General features: G+C 31.1%; 1 protein-coding gene across 4 annotated transcripts in view; it reads left to right on the forward strand.

Moving 5' to 3' along the window:
• The window catches only part of LOC106466065 (cyclin-dependent kinase 12-like), a 138571-nt gene that overhangs the window by 39663 nt on the left and 91683 nt on the right, over nt 1–7225 (forward strand). The gene's annotated exons all lie outside the window — the stretch shown is intronic.

Here is a 7225-nt window from a genome sequence, read left to right on the forward strand (position 1 = left end):
CACTAAAACACAGCCAAGACAAGTCACTTTGTAAAGACTAAAGGTCAGTTTTATATTATTGGATATGGTGTCATGAGTGCACGTGCACTGCTTCATTGTAATTTCTGTATTGTTAGCCAGGCATTGCTGGAAGGTCAATATAATAAATACATATAAATGTATAATGTTATGAGATTTAAGCTATTTAGACTAAACATGTTGTGTTTTTGTGTTATAATCTTTAGTCATTCTGGAATGAAAAAAGCATAATTTAAATTTATTTTCTAATTTTTTATGATAGTTACGAGGCCAGTCAAATTGACAGACCCCAAAGAGTTAGGGTAGAGAAAGTAACAGAAAAAATATAAAGTTTTATTGAGAACAAACATTTGAATGTATCTAGTAGGTTTGATAGATTACAAAAATAATATTTGAGATTTTTGGGATTAACAATAGTTTTTTTAGTTAACATGAAAATCACTTTGCACTTGGACTGGTAATGAAACAGGATCAATATTTTCACAAACAAATCTTTAGTAAAAACTACTTCATTAAAAATCTGATTTTTTTGTGTATGAAAGACTTGTAGTCTTTACTAAAAGTCTACCAAATTTTGTGAAGATACACTAACTTCATTAAAAGTTATAGTATAAATACTTAACTCGTTTGGTACACCAAGCCCGTCGCAAAAGGGTTAAGAGTTCATGGAAAAAGCCAATCTTAATGTAATATGTTGACATATTTATTTGTTTTAGATCTATCAAATCCAAGAATGTAAGATTTTTTATATAATACTGTATACAATTGTGTTGTTTATTGTATACACATCTTGTATCCATATGCTTTATTACTTTTGGCACAAGTTCCTTAGTGTTGCCATTTAGTTTGAAGTCCCACAAGGACAAGGGTCTGACAACTGATTTCGTTAAATTTATTTTCTTCAGGTTGTTATTTTTTCTATTTTCTCTTGGGTAACTTTTGAGAGACGTCAGCTGAAAGATAATAGCACTAACTCCAATAACTAGAAGGTCTTCAGTCTGAAAGAACTGGAAAAATTTCGATATTAATAAGAAAAAAAGAAAAGTTTATTAATGTAGATGTGCAAAGTCAAATCACAGAAATGCATATTATATCCTAGGACATTTTAATTAGAGATTAACAGTTATAATTGGAACATAAATGTCAGATCATCTAAATAGTCATGGTTGAACAATAGTTTGGTTTACTTATAACTGACACTCAATAATTTAATAAAATCTACATTCCAGATTCAGAAAATCCAATAAGCAGGTTATTTACAACAATTATCAAACAAGGTTTCTATAAAATAGGGCATTATAAGCAATCATCACAGAAAACACTTGTTGAGGAATGAGATGTGCATACATACCACAATGATGTTATAAATAAACGGACAAGATGATACTATACTACTTTGATGGAATATCCTCTACAACAGCCTATATAGTGAAATAAATGTTTAGAAATTTGTTTCGTATGCTGTAGGGCAAACTGCATCTATAGTATGGGGTCTGCCTGGACCCCAGATAAATATTAGATTATAGCTGCATACTCCATCTGCCTGTTTAGAAAACATTAGTGTCATATTGATTCAGGGTTTCTATTTAACAATTACATGAACTGATATAAATTTGTAATGATTATGTAAAAATCATGTGGACCTCGGGTGTGCTGATGAAGGTTAATATTTGTTCCATCAAGATTTGCATGTATTAATGTTGATCCTGGTATGCTTGGTCGAAGACTCTTTAGTTAATCCAGTTCCACTAAGACTGTTATATATTGCTTTCAATACACATTCTGCATATCTGTGCTCCAGTTCGACAATACTGACCAGAAGTGCAATTAGTCTACCTGTTTTATGTGGCACGTACCTCACAAGTACATTTTTGTATTTCACAGTACCTATATCTGTGCTGCCATCTACTAAAACAGCAACAAATTTGCCCTTATTTACATTTTCTTTAATGGCATCTTTGATTGAATCACTGATGAAGTCAGTAAATAATTTTGTTCTCTTTCTGTTTAAATAATTTTCAAATAAGACTACATCAAGCTTCTGAATTAATTCACAGGCAATTTCAAAATTACCATGAGTTACCATGTTTTGCAGTGTTTTAAATGATATTAAACAAAGCTGTAAGTTTTGATTTCTGCTTTTTCAGTAATTGTGCTCATTGCTTTCCTAATATGGGCATATAGTCATTCATATACTTGATAACATTTCTTTGTGGAGTCGTGTTGTTTATAATGAGATGTGCACATTAAATGAGTCATTCTTAAGTTTTTTCCCATGAGGAAAGATACAATCATAACTTTTCCCCATGGTCATGCCTTTTCTCTTTGCTTAATTTTAGTGTTTTAGGTTGTGAGATATTTGAATTTGTGATTTTATCTGTTGTTTCATCTCTCTTTGTTGTTTAACACAAGTTTGTCCATTGTGTTCCTGACATCTGAACTCCCTTGTCAGACAAATGACATACTCAGCATAACTGCCTGGTATATATTAATTGGGTTTTCATAATTGCACAGGACATTCAGATCTTCAATCATTTATCCTGTAGAGCAGTGATGAGTGCATGAATTATATCAGTACATTTAACCTTTTTGAGTGAATTTTTACTTCTGTGATATCTACTTTACTGTCATATATATATATATATAGTGTGCATCCCTACAATAATGATGTTAACTTTGTTTTGAAACTTGTACATGGCAATATTTTAATTGTCCAAAGGGTGACTTTTATAAAAGAATGACCTTGCCCAAGATGAAGAAACTAGCCTTGGGCATTGAGCAATGGAAGTTCTCCAACTCTGTTAATGATAAATGAAATCAATCAGAATGATAATAAAACCTCAGTACTCTACTTTTGTTTTTTTGCTATTGTGGTTCATGAGCTTCTAAGTGAAATGTCATTTGTTGTAATGTAGTATGTCTATTGTCTTGCCCAGTGCTAAATTCTGATTAGTAGTGTAATCTTAAATGCTTGCCTTGAGTTCTTGATGGTCAATAACCCGTAGAAAAAATAACACTCAGCTTATAAAAAAGTATTGGATATTTCTTATTAGATATATAAATTTAATATTTTTAATGGACTATTTCTTTTACCTCACAGACAGATAAAGAAATTCAAATTCTAGATTTCCAAATACTGTTGAGTGAGTGCAGGATGAACCCTTCTGTACACTAAAATATTTGTGTTGTTGATTGATTGCTAACACAAAATTGTACATGTAGAGTTAAATCTTCTGTGATCGCATTGGCTTGCATAAATAAGGACGATGGATCTCAAATGAACTTGCTGGGCAGAGCTTTTAATGTGAACAGTCTTTGTTGATAGCAGAAATGTTTTTGTGTCAATGCACTTTTGGAATTTTGAAGTATTCAAGAGAAACAAATTATTGTAATTATTAAGAAAAATAGTAGTTAATATAAGTAATACCAAGTTTTGCAAATTTCCTAATCTCGGTATTTGCCTAGATGATAATATTGTGTGTTTTAGACAGGCTATTTTTTGTCTTCCTTCCAAAAAATATCATTTTTTTATAGAAAATATTAAAATTTGTTTATAAAATCACTACTAACAATTTTGAAACTAAACAAAATTTGTGATAACTTGGATGAAATTTCTTTTTTGCATACTTTGTGACATGAAAGTTGGTCTTTCATGCAACAGTGTTGTTGTTTTTTTAATTGCTGAACACATTGTTTTTAGTTTGTTACTTACTGCAAGTGATTCTGCCACTTTGCTCATATCAAGTGTGATATGTAGTTCATGATTGTCGTTCTGAAAAGTTTGTGAATAGGTTTTTTTGAAAAATGCACTTAGTGACCAATAATATTGGTTTTTGAGTTTATTGGAGCATTTTGATTTTTTTGCCACTATGAATAATGAGAAAAATAAGCTTTCAGAGAAAGTTTTGAATATATTAACTTTCCCTCTATATATATTTTGAATTTTGTTTTTCCATAGTAATTACATAGTAATATTAGTCACTTCTGTTCATCATTTGGGTGATGTTACATTCAAACTTAAGTTTTCATGGGCTCTTGGCGTGATGGAGGCCACTCATCCATCTGCTACAACTTTGGACATAATCAGAATGAAATTAGCCTACACCCATTTCTTAGTTAGCTGTTCCATTCTTATTAGTGCTAATTTGCAGTCTTGTTAGTATGACTTTTCTCATTTACCTTTTCTTTGTTGTTGTTCATTTTTTCCCATACTTTTTCTTTTATTGTGTTTTGTCAAGCTGTTCTTTACTTTTTAAGAGATTCAGTTGCTGATACTTTGGTAAGTCTTAAGTGATACAGTTTGTTAGGAAGACTCCCAGGTCACTTTCTGGCCATCAAATTCTGAAATATTAGGCCTTGTAAATGATAATAGGATGCAATTTGCCTACTGTGAGGGATATACTCTAACTTTGGCCAAGGTAATATCTAAATCCCTTTTCTACCAACTCAGTGTCCTGTTGAGGATATGCTGGCTCTTTTATGTACTTCTATGACTTTCCAGCAATTTCTATTCTTAATTACTGTTTTTTTGTTTTTTTATGTTCTTGGAAGTTTTGCTGTCACATCTGTAATTGTTTTCTTTTTATTTATAAAAGTTGAGAGTTGTCCTGTCATGAAGTGATGGAATATTTAATTAGGAGACTAGAATCAACATCTTTTAATCCCTTTTCGGCAATCACTGATGTTGAGTTTTTGTTGTATGAAATTATTATAGTTCAGTGCATCTCATATTTATTAAACAAACTGACATTAGAGTTTCTATGTATATTTTTATGACAATTTAATCTTACAAGTTGGCTGTCTGCAGTTTAATATTGCCTTATAAAATTAAGAATTAAAATTTATTTACTATTAAAATATGGGATTATTAGCTAAGATTTTAAGCTGTACTAATTGGTATAATGTAAACAAAAAGTAGTTTAAGTAAATTTTGAATGTAACTCACTAAAACCCTTGTGATGTGCTGTAAAGGATGCCTGTGGTGAGAGGGTTAAGGGCTAGAACTTTATATGTACCAGGTGTCAGAAGTTTGGTTTTGGATGGAGTTTAGATCCGGTATATTATCTAGTTGTCTTGTGTCAGTCATCTATACAGCTTCACTATTGTTTTGTTCATTCACAATTAACAAACTAATTGCTTCCAAAGTTCTGCATTTTCAAATGTTGGATCTTTTATTTTAGGAATGAAACATTTTGTTTTGGGGTATATCTTTTGCCTAGTCTTACAAATATTCTGGCAGATAACTTGGCCTATCAAGAAGGTTTTATCTGTTAAAAGAAAGGCATTACCATACACATTTCAGTGGCTTTAACTTTTGTTCTGTATAATAAGGAAATTTTGATATTTGTCTGTGTTTGTCTTCTTCCAAACTTAAGGAAAATGTCATACGAAATTTTATAACAGATACATTCTTGGTTCCATTTCCATTAACAGCCATAATTGTAAAATTTGTAACTTAATTTTGCTTTCTTTTTAATAGGGTTGTTCCTTCATCACTGGCTCCAGTTATTAAACTACATTTGTGTCAGGCTTGTAAGGCCATATTCTTTGTAATTGATGCATATAACTTGTTGACAATAAATTTCAACTATAAACAAATAGCAACACAGTCTGCTTGTTTTAAAAATAATATATTAAAAACAAATCAAAGATGGATACAAATGTTCATTACACTGTTGGATACCATAGTTGTATCCAGAGCTTTAAATAATTCTCTTTTTTGTCGAAGTCCACACAGATTGGTTCAGTGGCTTCAGAACACAATTGACAAGACAAATTATTCTTCTCTACTCTGTTATTACAATACAGTCTGTGGTAATTTCACTTTAAAAATCACCACTATACACTGTTATCATTAAACTCATGATCACACATTCTGTAACTAGATCTCAATATTGATTTTTCAACGTGTATTTATACCCTGGCAAAATACTAGATTATTCCACATAATACTAGATATCATGATGCAATAATAACCAACTGAAGCAATGAAAAACATGATACAATAATCTCTCTATTGTAAACAATTGGTAATTCATAACAATTGAACTACACAATGTGGAATTCATAAACAGTTACATAAACAAACTTGCCATAAAATATTGCTTCTGAAAATAACTAAATATGACACCTATGCTATACAAACTATCAAAATTGTAATGCTCATATTAATCTGAAACACTTGTGTATATCTAATAGTTTGTGTACTTTTTTTTCTCACACCCTTCCCTTCATTGAGTTGGTGGCTCTGACTGTCTTGTTCATTTTTGATTTCTTTCTATCCATACAAAATCCCCATGTGCAACTTCTTTGTAGAGTATATTTTTACTGTTAAATGTGACCTGTGAAGATATTTCTGTGACTTTTTTTCCACTGGTTTTAACATCTTGCTGGTTTCCTGGTATATGTAGCTTATTATCTGGTAGAGATTCATTATATTATTAGGTGTAAATGCCTTATAGTGTCACAGTAGTGTTTTTGCAGTCTTCGTCACATATTTCTCAAATTAGGGTTTGATTTTGCTTATTGGCCCTACTTCTAAAGCCATATTCATTCTCTTTTCACACTTGCTTCTCTTGTAACTTGGTGATCCTTCAGAAGGGAATGTATACTTATGTTTTGACTGCATTTAATGTTTATCCTCATGCTTTGATATTTCAAATCCTTTATATGACCACCATTATAAATGGAGTCTCCCTTTCTGATTGAGATTGATTCACTCCTTTTATTATGTTTTATTATGACACCAACATGGACAGGTTCATATTTTAGGGTCTCTCATTCAATTTCAAATCAGGTTGCATATTACATGTTGTTGTGAGACCCAGGTGAACGAATCAGATAGATCCAGATCTCAAGTAATCTTTGGAAGCCTTTTTAGTTTAGTACTTAAGTGTTTATATAGCATTTCCTGTCTTGTTTGGTTCCTGAGCCATAAAATATGGGGGTATATACTTCTCAATGCTGATGTTATGCTTCTTTTATGATGGTTGATAGGCCCTATGATCCTAATTTATTACATGTTTCATACTCTTAATTGCCTCTGTGCAGAGTTACTGAGTGTTGGTTAACCCATTCCCTAAATGAAAAATATCTTACTCTATTCTCACCCAGTTTCCACATCCTTTTTCATTGTGGTTATTTCAGCTCTTTCTGCATATAGAGGTAAGCTGATATATATATATATATATATATATATATATATATA

The sequence above is a fragment of the Limulus polyphemus genome, unplaced genomic scaffold, assembly GCF_000517525.1.
Source record: "Limulus polyphemus unplaced genomic scaffold, Limulus_polyphemus-2.1.2 Scaffold2140, whole genome shotgun sequence".
Lineage (NCBI taxonomy): Eukaryota > Metazoa > Arthropoda > Merostomata > Xiphosura > Limulidae > Limulus > Limulus polyphemus.